Source organism: Ranitomeya imitator, chromosome 4, assembly GCF_032444005.1.
Source record: "Ranitomeya imitator isolate aRanImi1 chromosome 4, aRanImi1.pri, whole genome shotgun sequence".
Lineage (NCBI taxonomy): Eukaryota > Metazoa > Chordata > Amphibia > Anura > Dendrobatidae > Ranitomeya > Ranitomeya imitator.
The window spans coordinates 610,161,001-610,175,139 of NC_091285.1; the positions used below are offsets into that span (position 1 = coordinate 610,161,001).

The following is a 14,139-nucleotide window of genomic DNA, read 5'->3' on the forward strand; positions in this document are numbered from 1 at the left end:
ATAGGGCAGGGCGTTGATCCAGGGAACTAGTCTGACTGCCGTATGTGGAGTCGGGAAGGAATTTTTTTCCCCAAAGTGGAGCTTACTCTTTGCCACATGGGTTTTTTTTTGCCTTCCTCTGGATCAATATGTTAGGGCATGTTAGGTTAGGCTATGGGTTGAACTAGATGAACTTAAAGTCTTCCTTCAACCTTAATAATAATTTTAACTATGATATACCATTTTACAGGTTTGGGGGAGGGGTGGCGGTGATAACGCTCTATCGTTATAACAGAGGTCACATTGTACACAGACTCCAGAGCGATATATTACAAGTTTGATGGGAGGTGATAACATTATATCGGTATAGCTGAGGTCACACTGTATACAGGCTCTGGAGCGATATAACAGATTAGAGGTCGAGGGGAGAGATAACGTTATAGGAGTATAGCCGGGGTCACACTGCACATAGACTCCACAGCGATATAACATATTACAAGCTGGAGGGGAGGTGATAATATTATATCAGTATAGCCAGTGTCACACTGTATACAGGCTCCGGAGCGATATAACAGATAACAGGTCGGGGTGAAAGTGATAACGTTATATCAGTATAGCCGGGGTCACACTGTACGCAGGCTCTGGATCGATATAACATATTACCAGTTGAGGGGGGGTTCTTATGTTATACCAGTATAGCTGGGGTCACACGTACAGGCTCTGGAGTGATATAACATATTACAGGTCGGGGGCAGGGAGGTGATAGCTGTTGTTCTTTTGTCCATGTGGGCAATTTTCCTTGCGGGCATTCATGGCCGAGGGCTTTTTTCTGTGGGCCTTCTTAGTGTCACCGTGTGAATCGGCCCTTAGTTGGACACCATTAGCCATTTCCTTGATTCCATGGCTGCTCTAAGTCTGTATAATGGCATCTTCAGTGTGAGCTGCTGGTGGGCTTCACTTCTTGGCTGGGTCCTTTCCATGTTTCTTGGACTCGCACCATATCGGATGGCCTGTGTATCACTTAGCAACTTTCCCACGTCCCTTGAAGTATGACAAAGGCGGTGGCCCCCTCCATCTCCTCTTGCCCTGCACCAGTGTTTTGGGCTGCCTCCTCAGACAGATGCTGTGACCAGCACACCCCCTCCCTTTCTTAGCATTGTCTGGAAGAGTGTACGCCCAATTGAGGCCAGGCTCTCCAATGACTGCCAGGCCCAGGCACCACCAGCAGCTGTCATTGGGCAGCAGGAGGGAGCACTGAGCCATCCATCACAGTGCTCTATACTCACTGCTCCACCATACACTCACTTCCCTATATTGATGGGCAGAGGCTGCACCCTGGAAGGACACAGCGGAGGACACTATAAGGTGAGAATACACGAATTCTCCTAATTTCTCTGTTACCCCATGTTCTTATTGTCTGCTGTTAACCCTATATTTTTTTTAACCTATTCCGGCTCTATTATCTCCTATTATACCGTACAAACATACGGATGTAGCAGAGCTGAGTTTGTCACTTGCGCGTTTCACCGCTGCGATAATGCATTTGGTTTACCATCAATCTTCCATAAATCCGCCGATCACAAGCCACGACATAAGACGATTTGTGCCGTATGACGTGCCCAGATGCACTGCCGTATATATCACTGGTATACAGCAAGTTGTTTGCGTCAATCATTTTACCCCAATGCTGTTAGAAAGGGTTAAACTTGCTTCCTTGGCTCGCCGGCTGCGTATGTGAGCAAAATGCATTCTGCTGGCAGGACAGCAACTTTCCTACATTCCCCAGCACTGCTCATTCTGCGTTAACCCCTGTATTGATGTCCGCTGAAAGCTGCATGAGTATCCATAAATGACGTCTAGATGTAGCAGAGGTGAGTTCTTCATCTGACGCACATCACATCAGGATTGCACAAAAATAAGACCTAGTTCACACTTCTAATCGGACAGTCCATTATTGATCTGCTCCTGTCTAAGAAACACACAAACGGAATTAATGTCCAAAACCGATTTGTTGCATAACTGATGCAGAGGGGATCAGAGGGGCTCCATGAACTATTTTGGGGTACGCTCGGGCTCTGTTATGTGTCACATGTTTACAATGGAAGAAAAAGCGCATAAAACACTATTTTGTTCTCGGTGTTAAAATCTGACACATAGTGTAACCCAGATGGACCCCCAAAGTGATCAATGTGGCCCCCCTGCTTCAGTTATGCATCGGATCCATTAATACTGTCTGTGACCCCAGCCTAAGTCATGCTGACACCGTGATCCCCCTACAAAACGAATGACAGATCCCACTCTGCTACATGTGGGGATGTGAGATGTGCACATTCATACACTGTGCTTCATGGCGCATAGGGGTCTTGATTGAGCACAAACAGGTGGGCAGGAGAGTTATTAGGTTTCCTGTCAGGTGTGTGAATGACGGCCTTGTGAAGCAGGTGGAACGCCTCACAAATAACCAGCCTGTGATGTGCCGTGACAGCCACACCTCCATTATGCTCCTTCCTACAAATCCAGATGAAAATGGTGCTATTACCTAAAATATACGGTGAATATGTCACCGTCTTATGATATAATAAGTCTGTTTACCATCCGTAGGTCGAATGCACACATCCATGTAAAACACCGACGTGGAAAACTGGAACCAATGACGTGTGTGTCCGGTTTACCATCAGTGTACGGTCTGAGTGTCCTTTGTTACCATCAGTGTACGGTCCGTTGTTACCATCAGTGTACGGTCCGTTGTTACCATCAGTGTACGGTCCGTTGTTACCATCAGTGTACGGTCCGTTGTAACCATCAGTGTACGGTCCGTTGTTACCATCAGTGTACGGTCCGTTGTTACCATCAGTGTACGGTCCGTTGTTACCATCAGTGTACGGTCCGTTGTTACCATCAGTGTATGATCCGTGTGTCAGTTGTTACCATCAGTGTACGGTCTGTGTGTCCGTTGTTACCATCAGTGTACGGTCCATTGTTACCATCAGTGTACGGTCCATTGTTACCATCAGTGTACGGTCCGTTGTTACCATCAGTGTATGGTCCGTGTGTTAGTTGTTACCATCAGTGTACGGTCCGTTGTTACCATCAGTGTACGGTCCGTGTGTCAGTTGTTACCATCAGTGTACGGTCCGATGTTACCATCAGTGTACGGTCTGAGTGTCAGTTGTTACCATCAGTGAACGGTCCGTGTGTCCGTTGTTACCATCAGTGAACGGTCCATGTGTCAGTTGTTACCATCAGTGTACGGTCCGTTGTTGCCATTAGTGTATGGTCCGATGTTACCATCAGTGTACGGTCTGTGTGTCCGTTGTTACCATCAGTGTACGGTCCATTGTTACCATCAGTGTATGGTCCGTGTGTTAGTTGTTACCATCAGTGTACGGTCTGTTGTTACCATTAGTGTACTGTCTGTTGTTACCATCAGTGTATGATCCGTGTGTCAGTTGTTACCATCAGTGTACGGTCCGTTGTTACCATCAGTGTACGGTCCGTTGTTACCATCAGTGTACGGTCCGTTGTTACCATCAGTGTACGGTCCGTTGTTACCATCAGTGTATGATCCGTGTGTCAGTTGTTACCATCAGTGTACGGTCTGTGTGTCCGTTGTTACCATCAGTGTACGGTCCATTGTTACCATCAGTGTACGGTCCATTGTTACCATCAGTGTACGGTCCGTTGTTACCATCAGTGTATGGTCCGTGTGTTAGTTGTTACCATCAGTGTACGGTCCGTTGTTACCATCAGTGTACGGTCCGTGTGTCAGTTGTTACCATCAGTGTACGGTCCGATGTTACCATCAGTGTACGGTCTGAGTGTCAGTTGTTACCATCAGTGAACGGTCCGTGTGTCCGTTGTTACCATCAGTGAACGGTCCATGTGTCAGTTGTTACCATCAGTGTACGGTCCGTTGTTGCCATTAGTGTATGGTCCGATGTTACCATCAGTGTACGGTCTGTGTGTCCGTTGTTACCATCAGTGTACGGTCCATTGTTACCATCAGTGTATGGTCCGTGTGTTAGTTGTTACCATCAGTGTACGGTCTGTTGTTACCATTAGTGTACTGTCTGTTGTTACCATCAGTGTATGATCCGTGTGTCAGTTGTTACCATCAGTGTACGGTCCGTTGTTACCATCAGTGTATGGTCCGTTGTTACCATCAGTGTACGGTCTGAGTGTCAGTTGTTACCATCAGTGAACGGTCCGTGTGTCAGTTGTTACCATCAGTGTACGGTCTGAGTGTCAGTTGTTGCCATCAATGTACGGTCCGTTGTTACCATCAGTGTACGGTCCGTGTGTCAGTTGTTACCATCAGTGAACGGTCCGTGTGTCAGTTGTTACCATCAGTGTACGGTCTGAGTGTCAGTTGTTACCATCAGTGAACAGTCCGTGTGTCAGTTGTTACCATCAGTGTATGGTCCATTGTTACCGTCAGTGTACGGTCCGTTGTTACCATCAGTGTATGGTCCGTGTGTTAGTTGTTACCATCAGTGTACGGTCCGTTGTTACCATCAGTGTACGGTCCGTGTGTCAGTTGTTACCATCAGTGTACGGTCCGCTGTTACCATCAGTGTACGGTCTGAGTGTCAGTTGTTACCATCAGTGAACGGTCCGTGTGTCCGTTGTTACCATCAGTGAACGGTCCATGTGTCAGTTGTTACCATCAGTGTACGGTCCGTTGTTGCCATTAGTGTATGGTCCGTGTGTCAGTTACCATCAGTGCACAGTCCGATGTTACCATCAGTGTACGGTCTGTGTGTCCGTTGTTACCATCAGTGTACGGTCCATTGTTACCATCAGTGTATGGTCCGTGTGTTAGTTGTTACCATCAGTGTACGGTCTGTTGTTACCATTAGTGTACTGTCTGTTGTTACCATCAGTGTATGATCCGTGTGTCAGTTGTTACCATCAGTGTACGGTCCGTTGTTACCATCAGTGTATGGTCCGTGTTTTAGTTGTTACCATCAGTGTACGGTCCGTTGTTACCATCAGTGTACGGTCCGTTGTTACCATCAGTGTACGGTCTGAGTGTCAGTTGTTACCATCAGTGAACGGTCCGTGTGTCAGTTGTTACCATCAGTGTACGGTCTGAGTGTCAGTTGTTACCATCAGTGAACAGTCCGTGTGTCAGTTGTTACCATCAGTGAACGGTCCGTGTGTCAGTTGTTACCATCAGTGAACAGTCCGTGTGTCAGTTGTTACCATCAGTGTACGGTCCGTGTGTCAGTTGTTACCATCAGTGAACGGTCCGTGTGTCAGTTGTTACCATCAGTGTACGGTCTGAGTGTCAGTTGTTACCATCAGTGAACAGTCCGTGTGTCAGTTGTTACCATCAGTGAACGGTCCGTGTGTCAGTTGTTACCATCAGTGAACAGTCCGTGTGTCAGTTGTTACCATCAGTGTACGGTCCGTGTGTCAGTTGTTACCATCAGTGAACGGTCCGTGTGTCAGTTGTTACCATCAGTGTACGGTCTGAGTGTCAGTTGTTACCATCAGTGAACAGTCTGTGTGTCAGTTGTTACCATCAGTGAACGGTCCGTGTGTCAGTTGTTACCATCAGTGTACGGTCCGTTGTTACCATCAGTGTACGGTCTGTGTGTCCGTTGTTACCATCAGTGTACGGTCCGTGTGTCAGTTGTTACCATCAGTGTACGGTCTGAGTGTCAGTTGTTACCATCAGTGAACGGTCCGTGTGTCAGTTGTTACCATCAGTGTACGGTCCGTTGTTACCATCAGTGTACGGTCTGTGTGTCCGTTGTTACCATTAGTGTACTGTCTGTTGTTACCATCAGTGTATGATCCGTGTGTCAGTTGTTACCAGCAGTGTACGGTCCGTTGTTACCATCAGTGTACGGTCCGTTGTTACCATCAGTGTATGGTCCGTGTGTTAGTTGTTACCATCAGTGTACGGTCCGTTGTTACCATCAGTGTACGGTCCGTTGTTACCATCAGTGTACGGTCCGTTGTTACCATCAGTGTACGGTCCGTGTGTCAGTTGTTACCATCAGTGCACAGTCCGATGTTACCATCAGTGTACGGTCTGAGTGTCAGTTGTTACCATCAGTGAACGGTCTGTGTGTCAGTTGTTACCATCAGCGAACGGTCTGTTGTTGCCATCAGTGTACGGTCCGTGTGTCAGTTGTTATCATCAGTGTACGGTCTGTTGTTACCATCAGTGTATGGTCCGTGTGTCAGTTGTTACCATCAGTGTGCGGTCTGTTGTTACCATCAGTGTACGGTCCGTGTGTCAATTGTTACCATTAGTGTACGGTCTGTTGTTAATATCAGTGTGTGGTCCGTGTGTCAGTTGTTACCATCAGTGTACGGTCTGTTGTTACCATCAGTGTACGGTCCGTGTGTCAATTGTTACCATCAGTGTACGGTCTGTTGTTAATATCAGTGTGTGGTCCGTGTGTCAGTTGTTACCATCAGTGTACGGTCCGTGTGTCAGTTGTTACCATCAGTGTACGGTCCGTGTGTCAATTGTTACCATTAGTGTACGGTCTGTTGTTAATATCAGTGTGTGGTCCGTGTGTCAGTTGTTACCATCAGTGTACGGTCTGTTGTTACCATCAGTGTACGGTCCGTGTGTCAATTGTTACCATCAGTGTACGGTCTGTTGTTAATATCAGTGTGTGGTCCGTGTGTCAGTTGTTACCATCAGTGTACGGTCCGTGTGTCAGTTGTTACCATCAGTGCACAGTCCGATGTTACCATCAGTGTATGGTCTGAGTGTCAGTTGTTACCATCAGTGAACAGTCTGTGTGTCAGTTGTTACCATCAGTGAATGGTCTGTTGTTACCATCAGTGTACGGTCTGTTGTTACCATCAGTGTACGGTCTGTTGTTACCATCAGTGTACGGTCCGTGTGTCAGGTGTTACCATCAGTGTGCGGTCTGTTGTTAATATCAGTGTGTGGTCCGTGTGTCCGTTGTTACCATCGGTGTACGGTCCGTGTGTCAGTTGTTACCATCAGTGTACGGTCTGTTGTTAATATCAGTGTGTGGTCCGTGTGTCAGTTGTTACCATCAGTGTACGGTCTGTTGTTACCATCAGTGTACGGTCCGTGTGTCAGTTGTTACCATCAGTGTACGGTCCGTGTGTCAGTTGTTACCATCAGTGTACGGTCCGTGTGTCAGTTGTTTCCATCAGTGTACTTTCTGTTACCATCAGCAAGTTTGAGCTGACACCATTCAGGTCAATACTGGAGAAGGCTCCATGTTTTTCTGAGGACCACTGCGACCGAAGGGAAAAAAATCGCACATCTGAACTACGCCATAGACCAGTCAGTGGTAAATCTGCGAAAAACATGAATGGCAGTCATATGAGGGAAAACTGAGGTCTGGATGACTCCTGATGATCATGTATGGATATACAGATGTGAAACCTGGCGTTATATGGGAAAATAATACTATGGGTTCAATGCATCAAGACCGCCGCTGTTCACAAGGGTCTTGATGAAGAGATGTGCTGCAGTAGGACGCTCTAGATTCATGAAGAGGCATACAGACGAGTGGTGGACACCTCCATCTGCGCCTCGGGCTCTTTATTTCGTCACCATATTTCATGTGATTTAGGGTACATTCACTTGAATATTTTAGTTTTTTCTCATGCTTACAGATTTTTTAGCTCGTGTGCGAATATACATAGGCAAATTTCTACGCAGACCTCAGATCATCGTATAAAAAAATGTCAGCATGCCACTGGTGCGGACCAATTAATAGACTAGTGCACACATCCGCTATGGTGAGGAGCACACAGAGACCGTCACGTCTGCAGCTGTGACAGGTCCGCTAAGTCTGTGGCTCGTCTGAAGTTAAGAGTTCGTTCAGATGTCCAGGATTCATGTACGTGTTCCATCACTGTTTTTTACAGATACAACAGATTCCCATTATAATTTATGGGGGCTGCTCATGTGTGTATATATAAATATTTTTGTGATCCAAGTGGTCTGCAAAAAGATCTGAAACTTGTCTATTTCTGAGCTGTGTCCCCAGTCAAAAATTTCCCATTAAAATCTATGGGTTTGTAAATATCACAGCCCACGAAAGGTGTGCAATTCATAATTAACATTGCAATAAATAGGCGAAGCGTTGCAGGATTGTGTTCAGTGTCATCCGATTTTCTCAAAAAAAACAAACTTTTCCACCTTCTTCCCTTTGACAGTCCATGAAAGTTGGACCCCACTCGGATTTCACCTAAGTGAAGTCCGATTTTATTTTATTTTTTTCACGGACCCATTCATTTGCATTGTCGATTTTGATCTGACGTGTCTCCGCAATTTTCCTCTTGATCCATCATGGACATGTGAACGACCCCGTAGATTATCACAGGTAAGAGTGCTATCCATGAAAATCACAGATAGCACTCGTATGCAAAAATTGGACATCTGACTTATGTCTTATTGTCAGTGTTTGTTCATTATTTCATCCATTTTAACTTTCTTGCCTACTATGTTCAAACCTGTAAGTGCACTGGCGGACATACCATTGGTGCAACCTAAGAGGTGATGTGGCGCATAATTATAAATTATAGGACTGAAAAGGGCACATATGCACATCTCACAGGGGTCCTTTTCTGCCTCTGTCCGCCTGTGAGCAGGGGCTCTGTAAATCGTCATGCAATGACAAAGGTTGCCTTTCTGAAAATGTTAGCATGTAGAAAAACTACTGTATGAAAAAAATGCAAATTTTTGTCCTTATGCTTTTAATTTTTTTGTTAAACCGTCTTTCTTGAACAATAAAGAAAGGGTACATCAATTGTTCATGAGCATTAGAGAACATCTGACAATAGAGTTTTACAGTACTTTGAACATTGGACAGTGTATTATAACTATAACCAACTTCCCCTTTCCCCTCCCCCGGGCACACATCCACACCTTCACAACATATCATCAATCAAGCCCAACAGGAATTCTGCCGCCCATTTGCTCTCTCATGTACCAGTCTATAAAGTGGAAGCAACCATGAATCGCCTGGCGTATCGATAATGTCTGGGCATTATTAAAAGAAGACCATGTAAGGAAAAAACGATCAGTGTATTTTTCTTTATTCTGTATGGACTCTATCCAGTCCATCTTGAAGAGATAGGCTACCTTCGTAGTAATTAAGCTCTAAGAAGGAGTATCATCTTGTGCCCATAGATGAAGAATACTTTTGCGGGTGGCTGCCGCCCAGATGAATAGAATACGGCACTGCTGAAAAGATTATGAGTCATGGTTATGTAACTATCATACGGTAACATAGAATTAATACGTAATGTGGCTTTACCTCACAGTCGGTTAGTTGAGATACCCACCTCCCCGGGCCCGATGAAGAGTCTGACCACTGTATGGAAGGTTTCAGTGACTTCTATATAAAACTCAAAGAATAATTCCCCTCATGATCCTTAATGGAGATTAAGTTTAGAGGACTCTAACGTCGTACGGTATATCCCGCAGTACCGAGCCTACATAATGTCTAACTTGAGTAATAGTAAAGTTATTTCTGGCCAGGATTGGGTATTTAAAGACAGTGTCTTCCAAAGTAATAGGACATTGATTGTCCCCCATCATGTCACAAACCAGTCTACATTCATTATTCCCAAGCACACGATAGATGGGAGGTGGCCTGCATTGCAGAAAGGAGGGATTGCCTCGGAAGGGAAGAAACACTGAAATATGGGGGTCAAGTCCACTAATTCGTCTAGCATGATGCCATCCCAAGATTACTGACCACAGTAGGGGTTATCCCTAACCTCCACTGGGACCTCAGCTTGTCGTAGGTGGAGCAGAGCAGGGAGACTAAATGGTCTACACATCGCCTCATCTGTTGGAGTATTAGTGATTACTGTAGTGCGCAGGCACTGGGAAAGGTCAGAGAGGGCTGCGCACTGCAGTACTATGCTCTGCCCTCAACAGAGCAGACAAAGTACGCCTGCCCGGAGCGGCGACCAGAAGACAAGAAGAGGACGTCATCGTATGAAGATGGGAGGCGCCAGACCTGGACTGCGACACCCATCGGACCCGAACCGAACCTTGACCGCCCCTGGGTGAGTATAATCTAACCTGTTTTTCTTATCTTTCAGGTTACATCGGGGGCTTATCTACAGCATTACAGGATGCTGTAGATAAGCCCCTGATGCCGGTGGCCGCAGCTCATACTCGAATTTTGGGGTGACAGATTCCCTTTAAGCAACTTTGAAGACTTGATGACTGATCCCACCTCCTCAGGAGAGATCGACGGATTTAAAACTTCCCTTTGGGAACTGGAAAGTTTTGGTGGATCAACCTCATGTATAAATTTGTATCCATCCTCCCTGGACTCTAGGGTTGGGCCATAAAGGTCTGCGTAAAAATCTCTAAAAACAGATGAGTCGGGTCATGGGTGATAGAGCCATCGGGTAATGCAATATTAGAGACTCTAATAGCTGCTGTGAATGGCTTCGTTAGGGATGCCAAAAGAAGGCCTGGTTTATTACCCCACCGAAAACATTGATTACGGTGATGGGCTAACTGATAATGTGCCTGTTCATGCAGTAGGGTGTTTAAGTTTGGTAAGGTAAGCCTCTCTGAAGGAGGGAGTATTATTTAACTTAAAATCTCTATATGATTGATTAAGCCGGTCTAAGAGAGCCCGCAGGGAGAACAATTAATTTTTTTCTAGGACTCAAAGGAGATGTCCTTATGTCATTTTGTATATTTTTTGTATATTTTTACAGCTGTAGACACAAAACAAATATACGGGTGCAAAATACACTTGTCGTAAATTTAAAGGGAACCTGTCACCCCTAAAATCGAGGGTGAGCTAAGCCCACCGGCATCAGGGGCTTATCTACAGCATTCTGGAATGCTGTAGATAAGCCCCCCGATGTATCTTAAAAGATAAGAAAAAGAGGTTAGATTATACTCACCCAGGGGCGGTCCCGGTCCGGTCCGATGGGTGTCACGGTCCGGCCCGGCGCCTCCTATCTTCATCAGATGACGTCCTCTTCTGGTCTTCCCGCTGCGGCGCAGGTGTACTTTGTCTGCCCTGTTGAGGGCAGAGCAAAGTACTGCAGTGCGCAGGCGCTGGAGCCGCAGCATGAAGACCAGAAGAGGATGTCATCCTATGAAGATGGGAGGCCCCGGACCGGACCGCGATGCCCAAAAGATCGGACCGCCCACCCAGGTGAGTATAATATAACCTCTTTTTCTCATCTTTTAGGATACATCGGGGGCTTATCTACAGCATTCCAGAATGCTGTAGATAAGCCCCTGATGCCGGTGGGCTTTGCTCTCCCTCGATTTTGGGGGTGAAAGGTTCTCTTTAAGTGAATCTGTCAGCAGGCTTTTGCTATGTAACATGAAAGCAGCATGAAGCAAGGACAGAAACCCTGATTCTAGTCATGTGTCACTTAGGCTAGGTTCACATTGCGTTAGTGGGTATCCGCTAATGGAATCCGTTACATAGCGCCACTAACGCAATGTAATGGATCCCATTGACCGCAATGTATGTAACGCATCCTAACGCATGCCATTTTTGGCATGTGTTAGCGATGCTCCGTTATTTTGTGACGGACCTCGAGCGCTGCAGCGTTTTTGGGTCCGTTCTCGCTAGCGCAGATCGGGCATCTGCGCTAGCGCGATCGCTAAACGCGATCCCTTTTTGTACATTGCGTTAACACAGTCCATTAGTGTATGCGCTAAATGGACTGCACTAACGCAATGTGAACCTAGCCTTACTAAACTGTGTGTTGCTGTTTTAATAAAATCAGTGTTTTATCAGCTTCTCTGGTCAACTTCTCTTTGTAACCCCAAAGAGGGGGGGACTTCATTGCTGTGCAGTCTGTTGTGCATGCTTCCCGAAATATGTTCACGCAAACGTAGCCTAAGACCTTATTGACACATTAGTATTTGTAATAACAGGGTCCCAGAAAAAGCAAAACTACAATGCGATGATTTTTACATTTTCTATGTTTTGGTTTGCAAAACAGAAAAGTGTAAAAGTGGCATAAAGCTTCAAACACGTGAGAAAATGGACTGAGGATCAATCAGGATTCAACAGATCGAAAAGTCCAGCAGGGAATCTATGTCCTGAGCCTACAAATGTCAGAAACAGACAGTACACAAATGGCATCTGTGTGCCGGGCGTGATTGTCACGGTCCCATAGACTTGGATGGGTGACCTTATCCATGATAAAAATGGACGCATCTCCATATATTTTTTTTGTGGCAACAGTCCACAAAAAAAGATATGGAATTGTGGGGAACCACAGAAAAAATAAAGCGTACGTGTTCTATCCATGAAAACCAAAAGTCTGAAGGAGTTGTAAGGAGTTGGACGTGGTATATCTCGATTTTTCCAAAGCGTTTGATACCGTGCCGCACAAGAGGTTGGTACACAAAATGAGAATGCTTGGTCTGGGGGAAATTGTGTGTAAATGGGTTAGTAACTGGCTTAGTGATAGAAAGCAGAGGGTGGTTATAAATGGTATAGTCTCTAACTGGGTCGCTGTGACCAGTGGGGTACCGCAGGGGTCAGTATTGGGACCTGTTCTCTTCAACATATTCATTAATGATCTGGTAGAAGGTTTACACAGTAAAATATCGATATTTGCAGATGATACAAAACTATGTAAAGCAGTTAATACAAGTGAAGATAGTATTCTGCTACAGATGGATCTGGATAAGTTGGAAACTTGGGCTGAAAGGTGGCAGATGAGGTTTAACAATGATAAATGTAAGGTTATACACATGGGAAGAAGGAATCAATGTCACCATTACACACTGAATGGGAAACCACTGGGTAAATCTGACAGGGAGAAGGACTTGGGGATCCTAGTTAATGATAAACTTACCTGGAGCAGCCAGTGCCAGGCAGCAGCTGCCAAGGCAAACAGGATCATGGGGTGCATTAAAAGAGGTCTGGATACACATGATGAGAGCATTATACTGCCTCTGTACAAATCCCTAGTTAGACCGCACATGGAGTACTGTGTCCAGTTTTGGGCAGCGATGCTCAGGAAGGATATAATGGAACTAGAGAGAGTACAAAGGAGGGCAACAAAATTAATAAAGGGGATGGGAGAACTACAATACCCAGATAGATTAGCGAAATTAGGATTATTTAGTCTAGAAAAAAGACGACTGAGGGGCGATCTAATAACCATGTATAAGTATATAAGGGGACAATACAAATATCTCGCTGAGGATCTGTTTATACCAAGGAAGGTGACGGGCACAAGGGGGCATTCTTTGCGTCTGGAGGAGAGAAGGTTTTTCCACCAACATAGAAGAGGATTCTTTACTGTTAGGGCAGTGAGAATCTGGAATTGCTTGCCTGAGGAGGTGGTGATGGCGAACTCAGTCGAGGGGTTCAAGAGAGGCCTGGATGTCTTCCTGGAGCAGAACAATATTGTATCATACAATTAGGTTCTGTAGAAGGACGTAGATCTGGGGATTTATTATGATGGAATATAGGCTGAACTGGATGGACAAATGTCTTTTTTCGGCCTTACTAACTATGTTATGTTACTATGTTATGTAAGGCCGTTGTAAACACTTTTGGAGAATGTGAACACTACGGCTCTTTGGATGATTCCATAAAAGCCCCCATAAAATGAACATAGCGCACAACAATGTAAAACCGACTCTGTGCACGTACCCTAAGGGTATAATGATACAGAGATCTTTAGAGACAGAAATAAGCACCGTTTTTTGAACAGGATTCCACTCCAGGAAATTCTGTTTTGTTTTTTGTTTTTGTTTTTTTCCCCCCCAATAAAACTACTGATATAGCAGGTATTGGAAATGCAGTGTTCATGAGGAATTGTCATCTACTTTCCAAGGCCTGAAACTGCCAATCTGCCTTTTTTTGCACATCCTTCCTTCATCAACAATATAAAGGTAACCAACATTCCTAGGCACATTTTTCTGCAGGGAATGTGGTGGCTGTTTACTATAGTCCTACATAGCACCACAAATAACTCACATTGATACCTCTTTGCGTACAGATTATGTAGTAGGTGTTATACAAGTTTGTCATAAGATTACAGAATTTAAAAATATATTAAAACATCTGCATAGCAAACCAAGGTTGGACTCCCCATTTTTCTGCTCCCACCAAATAAAGGTTTAATGCCCCTTGCGTAAATGTAGATGTATTACTCCCTAAGTTTTCAGACCCCACACTATTTTAT

At 45.3% G+C, this 14,139-nt stretch overlaps 1 protein-coding gene across 1 annotated transcript in view; it reads left to right on the forward strand.

Annotated features, from left to right (window-relative positions):
- Positions 1–1,219: 1,219 nt before the first annotated feature.
- RASSF2 (Ras association domain family member 2) overlaps positions 1,220–14,139 on the forward strand; it is a 98,063-nt gene continuing 85,143 nt past the window's right edge. Inside the window, exon 1 of the mRNA XM_069766585.1 lies at positions 1,220–1,344. The gene's annotated coding sequence lies outside the window, so the exon portion shown is untranslated. The remainder of the gene's footprint in view (positions 1,345–14,139) is intronic.